This window comes from Chrysochloris asiatica, unplaced genomic scaffold, assembly GCF_000296735.1.
Source record: "Chrysochloris asiatica unplaced genomic scaffold, ChrAsi1.0 scaffold00231, whole genome shotgun sequence".
Classification (NCBI taxonomy): domain Eukaryota; kingdom Metazoa; phylum Chordata; class Mammalia; order Afrosoricida; family Chrysochloridae; genus Chrysochloris; species Chrysochloris asiatica.
Window position 1 is genome coordinate 865,776 of NW_006408749.1, and position 17,599 is coordinate 883,374.

A 17,599-nucleotide genomic window follows, 5' to 3' on the forward strand; every position below is an offset into this window, starting at 1 on the left:
CGTGGAGTCGGTTCCGACTCATAGTGACCCTGTACAGGGTTTCCAAGGCTGTAAATCTTTATGGGAGCAGAAAGCCTCATGTTTCTCCCTCAGAACAGCTGGTAGTTTCGAACTGCTGACTCTGAGGTTCGCAACCCGATTCGTAACCACTACGCTACGAGAGCTCCCTAACAACAACATATATATATATATATTATGCCAAAGACCAAAAGGAGGAGTCTTGGTGTGGCGCTGCAGGATAATGCTCTGTACTGCAAAGTCAGTTTGAACCATGGGGTCAGCGGGTCAAATACACCACTCACTCCTCAGAAACCCGATACATGGTGACTATGAGCTGGAGCCAAATCGACGGCACTTAACAACAATAGACCAACAACAGACTAAGGAGGTACTAAATGGTTCAAAATCAGGAAAAGCAGAAGCCAGGGTTGTACCCTTTCACCAATGCTTATTAAATCTGTGTTCTGAGCAAACAATCTGGAAGAAACTAGATTATATGAGAAAGAATGTGGCATCAGGATTGGAGGAAGACTCAGTGAAACCGTGCAGTATGCAGATGATACTTGGTGGAAGAGAAAAGGGCTTGAAGTACTTACTGATGAAGATCAAAGATCACAGCCCTTACTCAGTATGGGTTGCACCTCAGTGTAAAGAAAACAAAAATTCTTCACCACTGGACCAATAAATAACATCCACATAAATGGAGAAAAGAATCAAGTTGTCACAGACTTTATTTTCTTGAATCCACTGTCAACAGTCATGGAAGCTGCAGTCAAGAAATCAAACGATGTTATTGCATTAGGCAAATCTGCTGCACAAGAGCTCTTTGAAGTATAGGAAGCAAAGATGTAAGTTTGAGCACTAAGGTATGGCTGACCCAAGCCATGGTATTTTCAACAGCCTTATGTGCATGCGGAAATTGGACATAATAAGAAAGACCATAGAAGAATTGATGCATTTGAATTATGGTGTTGGCAAAAAATATATTGAAAGTGTCGTAAATGGTCAGAAAAACAAATAAATCTATCTTGGAAGAAGTACAGCCAGAATCTTCCTTAGAAGCAAGGATGGTGAGATTTCATCTCATGTACTTTGGATCATGTTATAAAGAGAGAAGGGTTTCTGGAGAAAGGACATCATGTCTGGTAAAATGGAGGGTCAGTGAAAAAGATAAAGCCCTTCAGATGATTGACATTGTGGCAGCAACAATTGTGAGGCTGGCGCAGTATCGGGCAGTGTTTCTTTATGTTGTGCATATGTTCACTCTGCGTCCAAACTGACTTGATGGCACCTAACCACAACAACAGCATATCCACTCAGATGGTGGTTAAATACTATAGAAGATAAAATATGAAGGTAAGTCCAAAAGTATGGTTAAGAGTTCCAGTTCTTCATATACAGATGAGTTTAGTCCAAATAAACCATGTTTAAACATGTCTCTGTGATCAATGGATGACTGCAGACAAGTTCTCTTAGTAATACACTTGTCTTAGTTTCAATGTTTTTGTTAAGTGCCATCAAGTCAGTTCCAGCTCATAGGGACCTTGTTTTCAAGGAGCGGCTTTTGAGCTTGAGCGGCCGACCTTGTGGTTCAAACTGACTTTGCAGTTCAGTGCATTAACCCACAGTGCCACACCACAACTCCTAGTCACACTGTTGTTGTTGTTAAGTGCCATGGAGTCAGTTCTGACTCATAGCGGCCCTGTAACAGGCTTTCCGAGGCTGTCAATCTTTACGGGAGCAGAAAGCCTTATCTTTCTCCCGCAGAATGGCTGGTAGTTCTGAACTGCTGACCATAAAATTAGCAGCCCGATTTGTAACCACTATGCTACCAGAGCTCCTTCGTATGAGTTTAGCAATGCTATTTTTCTATGACTTTTTGATTTATGGTCATAAAGCAGGGGAAAGCAGGATAGTATGGGTCCCTGGGTTGCACACATGGTTTTCACTTGACCCAGCAGCACCGTAGAAGACATGGGGCAGTTCTGCTCTGTACCACGTGGAGTTGCCAGGGTCATCATTGATTGGACAGCAACAAGGGTTTTGTGTTGTTGCTTTGGTTTGTTTTGCTTTTTAGGGGTATAGTGCTGCTGGGTGGGTGGAAAAGACGTCCGTTTTTAATGAATGGGGTCTTTTTAAAAGGAACGGTCTCACTGAGAATATGGCATTTGAGCGAAGGGTGTAGGTGAGTGTCTTAGGAAAGATTCTCTAAAGAAGTAAAACCAGTAAAGCTTATATATGTATATGTAAAGAGATGTTTGGATCAAGGAAACAACTCACACAGTTCTCGAGGTTGGAGAGTCCCAAGTGCAGCTCAGATGAACCAGGTCAGACGGCAGGCAGACAGGCAGGTCCAGCAGGTAAGAAGGCACACTGCTGAGGACTCCCAGGATTGTCGGGCAGTAGAGTAGGTCACTGGCTCAAGTCCAAAGGACTGGAGGTTGACGACAAACCCAATGCAAACCCAATCCAGACCCAGCAGAGAGCAAGCAAGCTTCACCTGAGCATCCAATCTATTGGAAGCAGGCCACGCCTGAGAGAAAACAGTTTTTCAATTTTTTGTTCATGACAGACATCATAGAGTCTATTAGATCTCAGTATGGGAATAACTACTTCTCAACAGCCAACCCATTGAGACTCCTGGCCCAGTCAAGCTGACACCAAACTTTAATCACAGTGAGGAAGCAAGCCATTAGAATGTTGGGGAAGAGCCTGCCAAGCCGGGGAAGTATCAGTTGCAAAGACACTGAGAAGGGAATGTTCCTAGATGATTCTAGCAACAGCAAGTAGGCTAATGTGCTACAGCTTGTGAACGAATGAAAGAGTAGAAGAAGATGAGGTCAGAGAGGTAATATAGGTGAGGGAGAGATCATGTATCGGGCCTTATAGACCATCATAAGGACTTGGCATGTTATTCTTAATAAGACAGGAAGCCATTGGAGGGTTTTGAGTAGATAAATGGCATGATCTAACCTAAGTTTGTAATGGTCACCAGATGATAATGTAGAGGCACAAGTGTAGCAGTAGGGAGACCTACCAGTGATGCTTGAGGTACTCTAGGAGGGAGATGATGGTGGCATGGAAAAACAGCAGTGAAAAGTCATTGGAGGTGCGGCCAGTGGCCAGGATTTGCTGAATATCAGGTATGGGATGCAAGAGAAAATAGAGAATAAAGGATGATTCTAAGGTTTTTGATATGAGCAATTTAAATTGTTGGCCATTTACTAAGATAAGGGACACTCAGAAAAGGAAGGGCTTTGTACTTGTTTATTTTTTGTGAGGAGTCCTGGTGTGGTGCTACAGGATAATGCGCTGGACTGCAAGGTCAGTTTGAGTCGTAAGGTCAGTGGTTCAAACCCACTCTTTGGAAACCCTATACAGGGTCTCTGTGAGTCAGAATTGACTCGGCAGCGCTTAACAACAACCATTGTTGTGTGCGTGTGAGATGGGAGGAGCACTGTTTCAGTTCTCTATTGTTGTTATCTTAGTGGAAAACCCTCCCCGTTGCTCGAGTGGATTCTGACTCATAGCGACCCTATAGGGCACAGGTGAACTCCTCCCTAGGGTTTATACCTCTCTGAGGGCTGTAAATCTTCAAGGGAGCAGACAGCCTCATCTTTTTCCCATAGAATGATTGGTAGGTTTGAATCACTGACTTTCTAGTTAGCAACCGAATGCTTAATCCACTGTACTACCAGGTCTCCTTTAAAAATAAGAATTGTTGTGAATTGCATGAAGGTTTACAGAGCAGATCATCAGTTTTACGTTCTACAAATGATATATCCTGCTTCATTACATTGTTGCAGTCCTTTCCATGTACCAACAGTTAACGGCATTCCATCCTTTGTCTCCTGCTACCTTCATCTTTCCTCTGCTAACCTCACTCTCGTTGTATATTGCCTGCCCTGTCCCCCATGTCAGCATGTCTCTACCCTCTAGCCTGTGAATAATTTTCCTTCCCTCATCCCCCATAATCACCATAGATTGCTTCTTTTATCAAGAAAACATTCTTTTAACTTTTTACAATACTGGTCTCATACAATGTTTGTCCTTTTGTGATTGACTAATTTCTTGGTGCGGCACTGTAAGATAATGCACTGGATGACAAGGTTGCTTTGAACCACAAGATCAAACTCACCAGCTGCTCCTCAGAAATCCCATACAGGGTCGTTATGAGTCAGAAAATACCCGCTGGCATTTAACAACAGTGTTCTCCAGGCTCAACCATGTTGTGATGTGTTTCACAGATTTACCATTATTCTTCAATATTTTGTACTATTCCATTGTGTGTATATACCAAAGCTTATTTAAGCATTCTTCTATTGATGGGCATTTAGGCTGTCTCCATCTTTTTGATATGTGTCTCTGTAGACAGCATATTGAAGGATACCGTTTTCGTATCCATTCTACTCTTTATGTGTCTTGACTGGTACATTTAATCCATTTGCATTCAGTGTACATATCAATCTATAGGAATTGATTGTAATTTTTCTGTGTGTGTGTGTGTTTTTGGTGTTGCTGGATTCTTTGTTGTACATAATTTCCTAATGCCGATTTCATTTTGTTTGTGGGTTTTCTCTTCAATTTCATTTCTGTTTTCTTAATGTTTAATGAATCTTTCTGATTTTCCTCTTTTTGTTGCACAGGTGTATTCTTTTTCTTTGAGGTTGTCCGGTAATTTATTAATATTTTTCCTGCTTTAAAGCAGTCTGTTTTATCTTGAAGTCTACTTGACTTCCTTGCCATTTGGAAGTTCTGTATCTACACTATTCCCTCTTTTTGCTTTGTAGCGGACTTTATCATACGTTGATATCTCTGGTTCCCTATCTTCAGTCTTGTAGGTTTGTTTTACTTTAAATACTTTTTTTTTTTTTTTGGATTGAGTTCTGGGTGGTGCTGTATGATAATCTCAGGTTGTTGTCTGCTGTTGTTGGTTCTCAGTCCAAAGAACATCCTTTAGCATATTCTGTAAAGTTGATCTGACCATCAAAAATGCCTTTAATTTCTGTTTTTCAAGAAATGTCCTAATTTTGCTGTAGTATTTAAGGAACAGCTTTGCTGGGTATATGATACTTGACTGACAGTTTTTTATTTTCTTTCAGAGTTTTATTAATGTCATTCCATTGCCTTTTGCCTTTTAAGATTTCTTTAAGATGAAATGTGAGGCACATGTTGTTGTTGTCATTAGGTGCCATCGAGTCAGTATGGGCTCATAGTGACCCTACTATACACGACAGAATGAAACACCGCCCAGTCCTGGGCCACGCCTGAGCCCATTGATGCTGCCATTTTGCCAATCCATCTCACTGGGGATGTTCCTCTTTTTCTCTGACCCTCCACTTTATCAAACATGATATCCTCCAATGACTGGTCTCTCCTGACAATATGCCCGAAATATGAGAGATGAAGTTTGGCCATCCTGGCCTCCAAGGAGCACTCTGGCTGCACTTCTTCCAACACAGATCTATTGGTTCTTTTGGCAGCCCATGGTACTTTCAATATTCATCTCCAGCGTCATAACTCAAATGCATCAATTCTTCTATGGTCTTCCTTATTCACTGTCCAACCTTTCGCATGCATGTGAGGTTATTGGAAATATCATGTCTTGGGTCAGGCACACCTTAGTCCTCAAGCTCTTTAGCACTTTATAAAAGATCTTGTGCAGCAGATTTGCCTAATGCAAATCGTTGTTTGATTTCTTGGCTGCTGCTTCCATGAGTGTTGATGGTTGATCTAAGAAGAGTGAAGTCTTTGACAGCTTCAGGCTTTTCTCTCTTGATAAGAATGTTGTTTATTGGTCCAGTGGTGAGGATTTTTGTTTCGTTTTGATTTTTACATTGAAATTCAATCAAGACCAGAAGGCTGTGGTCTTTGATCTTCATCAGTAAGTACTTTAAATCCTTTTCACGTTCAGTAAGCAAGGTTATGTCATCTGCATATCACAGGTTGTTAATGAGTCTTCCTCCAATCCTGGGTTTTCTTCATATAACCCAGCTTCTTGGATTATATGCTCAGTATACAGGTTGAATAAGTATGGTGAAAGAATACAACCCTGTCGCACACCTTTCCTAATATTAAACCATTCAGCGTTCCCATGTTCTGTTCAAATCTTGGTCCATGTACATGTTCCTCGTGAGCATAATTAAATGTTCCGGAATATTCATGTTATGTGACTATGTGAGCCACAGGTCATTAAAAATTTTCTAGTAGTCACATTAAAAGAAAGAAAAAATAAACCGGTGAAATGAATTTAAGTAATATGTTTTATTTAACTCAGTATCTCCATCATTCCAATATAATCAATACAATATATTTTACTCACATATTATTTGAAACCTAGCTTTATCTCACTTCCAACTAGCCCCATTTCAAGTATCCAATAGTCATATTTGACTCAAAAGCAGACCCACTGCCATCAAGTCGATCCCAAGTAGCGAGCATACTGAAGGAGTCTTGGTGTAGCAATGTCAGATAAGCATTGGACTGCTAAATTTGAAAGTTCACTGGTGCAAACCCACCAGCAGCTTCTTTACAGGGTTGCTATGAGTCGGAACTGACCTGGCGACATCTGACCATAACAATCATATTGAACAGTGCAGAAATAGATGATTCTTTCATAGAGTTTTGCTGTAAAGAAGGGCAAAGAAATGAGATCATAACTGAAATGGGAAGTAAGTTCAAGTGTTTTTTGTTTGTTTTAGAATTGGAGCTATTACGGTATGTTTAAGGAGGCCATTGGTGGCTCAGTGGTAGAATTCTCACCTTCCATGTGGGAGATTCAGGTTTGATTCCTGGCCAGCGTACCTCATGTGTAGCTACCACTTGCCTGTCAGTGGAGATTTGCCTGTTGCTTTGATGGCTAAACAGACTTTCGCAGCATCTCCAAATTAAGAAAGACTAGACAGAAAAGCTTGGTGATATACTTCCAAAAAGCAGTCACTGAAAAGCCTGTGGATCTCAGCAACTGATGAGTGGGGATGACTGAATAGGTAGCATTTAGTTCTTTTGTGCTTGGGGTTGCCATGAGTCCGGGGCTGATTGGATGGCAGCTAACAGCTGCAGCATGTTTAGTTTATATGCTATTTATGGGAATAATCCAGTAGAGAGGAAACAATTATTGATGCAAAAGAACAGTGGCACAGTGCTGGAGTAATGTTGTTAAGTAGATGAGATGGGACCAGATCTATGTACTAATGGAAGGACTGGCCTTGGCTAGGGTCATGAGCACTTCATCTGTAGTGATGGAAGTGAAGTCAGAGCATACTGGGTGCTGATGTAAGTAGCTAGTTAGATGTGAACCTGAGACTTGGTGGAAGTTCTTTCCTGATTCTTTTTCTTTCAGAGGAGTAGGAAGCAAGATCATCACCTGGGAGTGAGGTTAGGGTAGAAGAGATGCTGAAGATTAGAGAAGAGAGGAGAATCTATTAAATTGTTGTCTAGGAGAATGAGAGAGTAAATAGACTGGGTAAGTACTGTATGATTGCCTGGCAACATATGAAGGATGTGCTTGAGGTTGGTGACCACAAATTTGAAGTGAGAACAATAAGCACCATTGTTTTTCTCCAGCCCCATTCAGTTGTATAGATAAAAGCAAGGAGAGAGAGAGACACTGGGATTTAACCAGTAATGGTTATTTTTTCCCCCAGTGAATGATACTGTGTGTGAGGCACAATGGAGTCAAAGGTTTCTGCATGGAATGAGGAGCCATGGACTTACTTGAAAGAGGGAAGCAGGAACCATGAAGAGACAGTAAAGATGGTAGGAATGATGGATTGCAGTACTCCAAAAAAGTATTGGAGTCAGAGTTAGAGATACTGAACTGGGAATATAGAAGTGGCGTTTGAAGAAGGACCACTTGAATTTGAGATTTTTAGGGGCTGCAGATACATGTATTTTTAGGGGCTGCAGATACATGTGTAATTATATGGTGTAAGGTGTGAACATGCAAATGAATGTTTGAGGTACTGTCAAAAATAACATCATTGAGGAAAGGAGGTCAAGGAATTAAGAATCCAGTACTCTAGAAGTTTCATCTGGATGTATCCCTTGCATATACCTTCAAATTCCTCATTCCTTTTACATATTATTATACTTATCTGGAATAAAAGCCAGCCCTGCTTCCTCTTGTTGTTGTTGTTAAGTGCCGTCGAGTTGATCCCGACCCATAGCAACCCTGTATAGGGTTTCTGAGGAGCGGCTGGTGAGCTTGAACCGCCGACCTTGCAGTTCAAACGACTTTGCATTCTGGCACATTAACCCACAGTGCCACACCAGGACTCCCTGCTTCCTCAGGAGTCCTCTAAATTAGTGAACCAGAAAGATAAAAGTAGTGGTTGAAGATATAGGACAGGAATTGTTTTGGAGAGAGAGGGCAAGAGCCAGGTGGTAACATCCTCACAGAATGAGGGGTGTGACCCATAGATCTGTAGATAACTAAAAGAGAAGGCTAGCGGGTAGTATAGTATGGTAGCTTTAGGAGTGTGGGGAAAAGGAAGGATCAGTGGTCTGGAAACAGCAATGGAAGGAATGGAAGTTACTTAACTTGTCTTATGTGGACCAAAAGAGAAAAATCAGTCACTGCTGTAGAGGGCTACAGAGGAAGCAGGCTTCTGGAGGGAGAGCTAGGTTGGGTAAGAGTATGAGAATTAAGAATATAGGGAATTTCTAGGGGAAAAAAAAAAAAAAGAATATAGGGAATTTGAGAGAAGGAACTGACATTCAGAAAAGGAGATAGGGAATTTGGACTTCCAGCAAGATGGCGGACTACACTACATGGACCTTTTACAACAAAGATAATGAGAGACAAAATAAAACAGATGCAGATGATAATTCTGACACCATGAATTTCAGAAGAAAGGTTACAGAGGTGACTAGAGTACTTGTTGTGAGGAGAGGCCAAGCAGGAACAGTGAGAGAGGGAGACTGATTGGTTAACGGATGGCCACTTACAGCTTGACCATCTTGTGAGCAGCATTGCCAGTGGAGGGGGACCTGGCAAAGCAGATTAACGCAAGTGATATGAAAGGTGCAATTTCTTCTTTTTCCCCACGCTCTCCTGATTACCAGAGATGTGGCCAGCTCCCACCCTCATCCAACCCTAGCATAGACTCTGCTGTCTGGGAGTTCAGAACACCTTAGTTGGGAGCCACTCCAGTGTGAGTTGGGGGATGGCTGTGCCACTTTAGTGCCTGGATTCAGGTGGGCTCAACTCCAGACATACAAAACCTGAAGAGCCACCAGGCCAACATTGAACCAGTCAAATTTCCCCCAGTTTTTCCGTGGTTCTGAAGGACACTAAAACTAGTGTCATCAAGGGTACCCACAAACTGCTTCCGGATTGAGTACCCTGAACATAGATAGCACCGAGGACAGTAGGAGCTCCATCTAGGGCCAAGAACTCTGCTGTCACATTCCTTCCATAAGCATGTAGTGAGCTCCTTGACTTGCAGGAGCCCACCAGAGATGTCTCCCATCTGGGTCCAACAACTGCACTGTTTGTTTTTACAAATACAAGCCCCAATTGCCCCGGAGACGGCAGACAATTTTAGCTCACAGGAAGAAATGAGAGAAATGTCTCAAACAAATGACCAAGATGCAGAGCCAGAAAATGTTTCTGAAGAAGAAAAGGTAATGGAACTAACTGAAAAAGAATTAAAAAGACTGCTAATTAGGTACCTTCAAAGGATCAATAGAAAGATCAAGGAAAGCAAGGAGAACACAATAAAAACTTTGAAAGAATTCACGAAAACATGACAGGAACATACAGACAAAATAAATGCAAATTTTGGAACAGTATAAAACCTGCAATTAGAAATACAGAAGATTAATACTAAGATCTCAGAAATGGCTAATACATTGAAAGGAAAAAGGAGTAGATGTGAAGCAATGGAAACCCGAATTAGCTTGATGATAAATCTCTTAATACTGGTATGTTAGAAGAACAATCAGAAAAAAGAATGAAATAATCTAAAGAAAGCCTAAGAGTTATGTGGGACACCATCAAGAGGAGCAACTTCATGGTGTCCCACATCACTCATAATTCCTGAATAGGAAGAGACAAGCACAGAAAAAATTTCTGAAGAGTTCTTGGAAGAAAACTTCCCTAACATCATGAAAGACGAGGAAATAAGCATACAAGAAGCTACACGAACCCCAAACAGGATAGATCCCAAAAGACAATCACCAAGTCCTATCATAATCAACTTTCCAAAACCAAAGATAAGAAATAAATCTTGAGAACAGCTCAGGGGATAAAAAACAGTTACCTACAAAGGAGAACCAATAACTAAACTCTGCTTTCTCAGCAGAAACCATGCAGTCAAGAAGACAATGGAATGACATATACAAAACTCGGAAAGAAAATGAAAAATGCTAACCATGAATCATATTTCCAGCAAAGCTGGCCCTCAAATATGATGGTGAAATTAGGGTATTTCCTTGATAAACGGAAATTAAGGCATTTGTAATGACCAGACCAACTTTACCAAAATTGCTAAAGGATGTTCTTTGGACCGAGAACCAACAACAACAGACAACAACCTGAAGATTGTCTTTTATGACAACAACACCCAGAATTCAATCCAGATGTAGAAGTACTTAAAGTTAAAAAAAAAAAAAAAAAACACCTGAGAAGACTGAAAATAAAGAAAAAGAAACATCAATGTGTAATGAAGTCAACTACAAAGCAAAAAGAGGGAATAGTATAGATATAGAACTTCCAAATGGCAAGGAAGTCAAGGAGATTTCAAGATAAGACAGACTGTTTTAGCAGGGAAGAAATTAGTAAACTACAGAGTAACCTCTAAAAAAATAATACGTCTGCACATCAAAATAAAACAAACAAACAAACAAAGAAAATCAGAGTTAGTAAACATTAACACAGCAAAGGTGAAAATTACAATAAAACCCACAAATAAAATTAACTCAGCATAGAAAACTATATGGAACAAATAATCCACAGAATAACACACAAGAAAAACCATACACCCAAAAATATGACAGCAATCAATTGATACCTATTGATAATTGCCCTGAATGTAAATGGATTAAATATACCAGTCAAGAGGCATAGCGGAATGGATACGAAAATAGGATACTTCAATATGCTGCCTACAAGAGACATATAAAAAAGATGGAGACAGCCTAAATGCCCATCAACAGAAAATTGGTTAAACAAACTTTGGTATATATACACAATGGAATACTACAAAATATTGAAGAATAGTGATGAATCTGTGAAACATAGCACAGCATGGTTGAACCTGGAGGACATTATACTGAGTGAAATTAGTTAATCACAAAAGGCAAATGTTGTATAAGAGCAATGTTGTGAAAAGTTAATACAAAAAAAGGTTAAAAAAGTTTTCTTGATAAACAATCTATGATGTTTAGGGGGCAAGGGTGGGGAGGGAAATTATTCATGGACTAGAGGGTAGACTCAAGTTAACATAGGTGACAGGGCAGGCAGTATACAACAAGAAGGAGGTTAGCAGAGGAAAGGTGAAGGTAGCAGGATACACAGGAACAATGCAGTAGTTAAAGTGAATAGAGGTAAATGTTAATTTTTGGTATGTAGAGGGAATTGCAACCATGTAATAAAGTCCTGGTGTGGTCCTGTGGGTTAATGCACGAAACTGCAAAGCCGTTTGAACTGCAAGGCTGGCGGTTCAAGCTCACCAGCTGCTCCTTGGAAACCCTATACAGGGTCACTATGGGTCAGAACCGACTCGATGTCACTTAACAAACAACAAATAAAGCAAAGTATATGATTAGCTGAATGTAAAACTGCTCTGCTCTGTAAACCTTCACACAATTTACCAAAAAAGAAAGTAAAATAAATGACTATAGGGAATTTGAGAGAACGAACTGACATTCTGAGAAGGAATTAAGATTATAGGAATTGGTCCTTTCACCCTCCCTGGCCATCTCGGCAGCTGCTCTTGGTTGTGGGCTGTCCCACATCTTAGGGGGGATGATGGTGGCTACAAAGAAGAAAAAAAAGTTGCTGGAGTTGATCAATTAATTCTCTGCTCCAACTTGTTATGAAAAGTGGGAAATATGTGCTGGGGTACAAGCAGGCTCTGAAGATGATCGGGCAAGGCAAAACGAAGCTAGTCATTCTCGCCAAAAACTGCCTCGTCTTGAGAAAATTCGAGAGAGTTCTACTCTGTGTTGGCCAAAACTGGTGTTCATCACTCCAGTGGCAGTAATATTGAACTGGGCACGGTGTGAGGGAAATACTACAGAATCTGCACACTGGCTATCGTTGATTCAGATGATTCCAGTATCATTAGAAGCATGCCAGAACAGACTGGTGAAAAATCATGCATTTTATTCTTTAATAAACTGGCCAGAGCTTGTTTTGTTTTGTGGGGTTTTTTTGTTTTGTTTTTGTTTTTTTTTAAAGAATAATAAGGAATTGTTGTTGTTGTTGTTGTTAAGTGCCGTCGAATCGGTTCCTACCCATAGCGACCCTGAACAGGGTTTCCGAGGGTGTAAATCTTTACGGGAGTAGAAAGCCTCATCTTTCTCCCGTGGAGCGGCTGGTAGTTTCAAACCGCTGACCTTAAGGTTCGCAGCCCGAGTCGTAACCACTACGCTACCAGAATTAGGCATATGATTTCTCTATGACTTTGTATATGCTATTCCATTTTCCTGGGATTCTACCTTACCTCGCTCATTCTAAAACTAAGCACACTCATGAAATCTTGTAAGCCAGCCACTTCATGCCTTTATAGCCTCCCCACCCCCATTTTTGATACTTGATGTCTAAATTGCCTGTTCTTATCAACCCAGTACACTGAGGAAACAAGCTTGTTCTTGACATGAAGAATCCTTCCATTCTGGTTGGAATTTTAAGCAACTACATCTGTAAATAAAAGTCCAGTTCATCAAATTGTAGCAATTTACACCTGTTCAAAGTATCAGACATCTTTATCTTTACCTGGTCAAGTTCTGGTCATATGGGTACTAGCTGCAAGTCAGCTCACTGCACTTCAGACCAGCTGGCTGCTTCATTCTCAGTCCTAGGTCAGGAGTTCACACTTATCTCTAAATTTCAGACTAGTATTACCATCCTCTTCTGTCTCTCATCTCAAGGTCAATTAAGTGCCAATGGAACATGGCCAAACTCAGCCCATGACATCATTGCTACATTTCACACATTTCCACTCATAAGTAGACCCAGTAAACCTTCACACCAGTGAAGTCACCAGTGAGCATACTAGACTGCTTATGGGTTCCCTTTAAGTTTCAGTCCTAGAAAGGTGTTTTCCCTGATGGGCTGACTTTTCATGCCTTGATGCCTCAAAAGCAAACAGCTTGCTTGATATTCAAACAGCCAAATAGTGTGTGTTTTTTGTTTTCTTTCAATAAAAGTCTTCTGTTTCCCCAGAAATTTTGGGTTGGTCTGCATGTCTTTTCAAGTGGCAGTATCTCAATTCAGAAGGTTCTGGGTGGGGCTCAGGACTCCACCTCAGGCCCCATACTCTACAAAGACTTAACAAGAAGCCTATTTCTCTGTGAGAATTCTAATGCCCTTTTTAACAAATCCAATCAGATAGGCTGAAGATAGGCTTACATGCTTTCTATAATCATAATTCCCAATATTAATTTCTATCATATATAAATGTATTACAGTAGTAGGAAAGGGAAACCAATATTCACAAGACTGTCAAATGAATAACCATTTGCCCCCTCCTTTACCCATTCAGCCTATGTCTCACTCAGTGTATCTGCTTACAAACAAACTTGTTACAAGGTTGTATATAAATCACTGTTTACTTCTATCTCATTTATACTTCCTTAACTCTTCCACTGTCTTCATTGTTTATCTGCCACCCCCCTTCTTGTGTATTGCCTTCCTCCTTCTTGTATATTGCCCTTCTAATCACCTGAGCTTACATGTGTCTGCCCTCTAGCCAATGAATCACTCTCCCCTGCCTCCCACCCCTGGTTACTATCAAAGAATGTGTCTTTTAGTCTGGCAACCTTTTCTTAAGCTTTTCCAATAATAGCCTTATACAATGTTTGTCCTTTTGTGATTGACTAATTTCAGTCAGCATAATGTCCTCCTGGCTCATCCATGTTAATGTAATGTTTTGCAGATTCATTGTTATTCTTCACAGTTAAATAGTATTCCATTGTGGGTATGTACCAAAGTTTGTTTATCCATTGTTCCATTGATGGGCATTTAGGCTGTCTTCATCTTTTAGCTATCGTGAATAGTGCTGCGATGAAGATTGGTGTGTATATATCTACTTGTGTTATGGCACATATTTCTTGTGGATATAGTCCAAATAGAAGGATTGCTGGGTCATAAGGTATTTCTATTTCCAACTTTCTAAGGAAGCTCCATACCCTTTTTCCAGAGTGGTTGAACCATTTTAGTCTGACCAGCAATGCAGGAGTATCACAGTCTCTCCACACCCACTCCAGCATTTGTTGTTTTCTGTTTGTTTTTGTTTTTTAATTTTTCTTTTTGAACTTCGCTGTTAATGTTGTTGTGAGATGATATCTCATTGTTATTTTGATTTACATTTCTCTAATGGCTAATAGACTCCTGGTGTGGTGCTGTAGGATCAGCACTGGACTGTGAACCACAGGTTGGCTATTCAAACCCACCAGCTGCTCCCTGAAAACCTTATACAGCTTTGCTGTGAATCGGAACTGACTGGACAGCACTTAACAACAACAACAATGACTAATGATCATGAACATGGCTACTTGAATGTCTTCCTTGGTGAAGTTTCTTTTCATGTCTTGTGTTCATTTTCTTTTTTTAATTTTAGTTTTTATTGTGAATTGAGTGATAGTTTACATGGGAGAACATCAGCATTACACTCATTCTATCATATTTCATTTCATTGCAATGATTACAATACCCTCCATGCAACATCTTTCAACAGTATTTATGTCTATTCCCTCTGTTTCTGTTTTGGATGTACAACAAAACACTCAGGAATATGCAATCATTCAGACACCCAAAGGTTGTACCCAGAAAGCCTGCCCCTGAACTGCTAGCACACAGCCCATCTCCCTCCATGAGTCTAGAGTCCCCAGCTGCTCCATCTTTCCACGTCATCATCTCTGCCTCCATCTCTGGCGCCACTGCTTCTCTGAATAGGGTCCCACACTCCGCTCCCACTCTTCTCCCTTGATGGTCCCAGGGTCCTTCGCTCCTGGACTGCAAGATCAACCACTCTCCTATTTTTGCTACAAAACATCTACCTTTACAGTTGCAACAGTAGCACTCAGTCATGATAAAAATTACTCACTGTTGAACCACAAGAGTCTTATCCCCATCTTCTTTCATAAGCCCCATCTAAACAGGTTGAAAACCACTCAGATTCTACCTTCCCCCGCATCCTCTGAAACTAAACTCCCTCTTGAAAACTTGTAAGCCAGTCACTTCATGCCTTTATAGCACCCACCCCCATTTTAGGTAGCTAATGTTTTTGTTGCCCATCCTTATCAACCCTGTGTACAGAGGGGATGGGAATGATCCTTGCTGTGAAGATTCTTTCCCTCTTGGTTGGTATTTTAAGCTACTACATCCATATTATAGGTCAAGTTCATCAAATTGTAGCAAATTATACTTGTTTTCTTTATAAAAAAATTATATATTTTTTCCTTCTTCCTCTAATCAAGTTCTGATCATCCAGCCATTAAAGCTAGATCAAATGGGTACTGTCTGCAAGTATGGATGCTCTTGTGCATCTCCCCTCATTTCATATCAGCTAGATGATTCATTCTCAGCTCTAGCCCACCATGGCTATGTCCTTGCCCATGGGATGAGGAGTCCCCAGGTTTCACCATACTGCTAGCCAACCAGGTTTCACCATACTCCAGGTTAACGAGAGTCTATTGAATGTGGTCAGACTCAGCTCACATCTTCATTGCTGCTTTCGCCCCACTTCCCCTCATCAATAGACCAACATGATTGCCAGCAATATTACATGTCTGTTCTTGTATTCCCTTTGAGTTTCAGCCTTGCAAAGGGGTTTGCACTGAAGGGACTTGATTGCTTGCCTTGACGGCTCTCCTGCAAACAACTTGCTTTTTCTTGTGGCAGTCAATTAGACTGCCATTTTTGTTTTTGATTTTTCCTGTTGCTCTTTGCTGCAAGAAGTATCTTCTGTTCCTCTAGCTGCTCCAGGCTGGTCTGCTTGTCTTTTCAAGAGGAAATGTCCCACCTCAGAAGATTCTGGATGGGGATCAGGATTCCACCTAAGGTCTTATACACTACAAAGGCTCTGCAGGAAGACTCTTTCACTGGTGCCCATTTTAAAAATTGGGTTGTCTTTTTTTGTAGAGGTGTTGTAGTTTTCTATAAATTTTAGATACTAGTCCCTTGTCTGATACGTCATTGCAAAAATTTTTTACCGGTCTGTGGGCTCCCTTTTTACTCTTTTGGTGAAATCTTTTAATACACATAACTTTCTAATTGTTGGAATAGGGAATAGTCATCTGTTTTACCTTCTACAATTTGTGTGGGTTATTTTTTTAATAAAAAAATATTTGATAATTTATGTATGCCATTTATTAGAACCCCTACATTTGTCCCTATTTTTTCATTGATGATCTTTATAGTTCTAAATTTCACATTTAGGTCTTTAATCCATATTGAGTTTGTTTTATAGTGTTGGATATGGGTCTTGTTTTATTCTTTTGCAAATCAATTTCCAGTTTTGTTAGCACCATTTATTGAGGAGACTTTCTCTTCCCCTTTTAATGTATTTCGGCCCTTTGTCAAAGATCAGTTAACTGTATGTGAATCGATTTACTTCTGGGTTCTCAGTTATATTCCATTGATCTGTGTATGTTTTATTGTACCAGTACCAGCTGTTTGACCACTGTAACTGTGTAGTAAATTTTGAAATCAAGGAGTGATAAGCCTCTAAACTTTGTTCTTCTTCTTATGCAGTGCTTTGCTTATCTGAGGTTTCCTTCCTTTCCATATGAAGTTTGTGATCATTTTTTCCATCTCTTTAAAAAATGTTGGATTCTAGACTGGGACTGTGTTGTATCTGTAGGTGCATTTGATTTTGTTGAGAATTTTTGCATCTATATTCATGAAAGATGTTGTTGCTGTTATGTGCCAAGGAGTTGGTTCTGACTCATAGCACCCTTGTACAGGGTTTTCGAGGTTGTAAATCTTTACGGGAGCAGAAAGCGTCCTCTTTATCCCACAGAACAGCTGGTACTTTTGAACTGTTGATCCTGAGGTTAGCAGCCCGATTTGTAACCACTACACTACCAAAGCTCCTTTCATGAAACATATTGCTGTACAATTTTATTTATATATTGGTGTATACATTTATGATAATTTTCACAATGTTAAGTCATCGTATCCATAAGCATGGAATAATCTTCCATTTTTGTAAATCTCTTGGTTTTTTGTAGTAGTGTTTTGTAGTTTTCTTTTTTTTCTTAAATGTTTTATTGTAATTTATGTGATAGTTTACATGGTAGAATATTAATTTTACATTCATTCTATTGTATATCATCTCATTGCCATGGTTACAATCCCCTCCATGCATCATCAACCAACCAAAGGGTATACCCTGCAATCCTTGCCCCCGTACCCTCCAGGTCTTCA

At 40.3% G+C, this 17,599-nt stretch overlaps 1 protein-coding gene across 1 annotated transcript in view; it reads left to right on the top strand.

Moving 5' to 3' along the window:
- The window catches only part of TMEM164 (transmembrane protein 164), a 244,194-nt gene that overhangs the window by 188,391 nt on the left and 38,204 nt on the right, over positions 1–17,599 (top strand). The gene's annotated exons all lie outside the window — the stretch shown is intronic.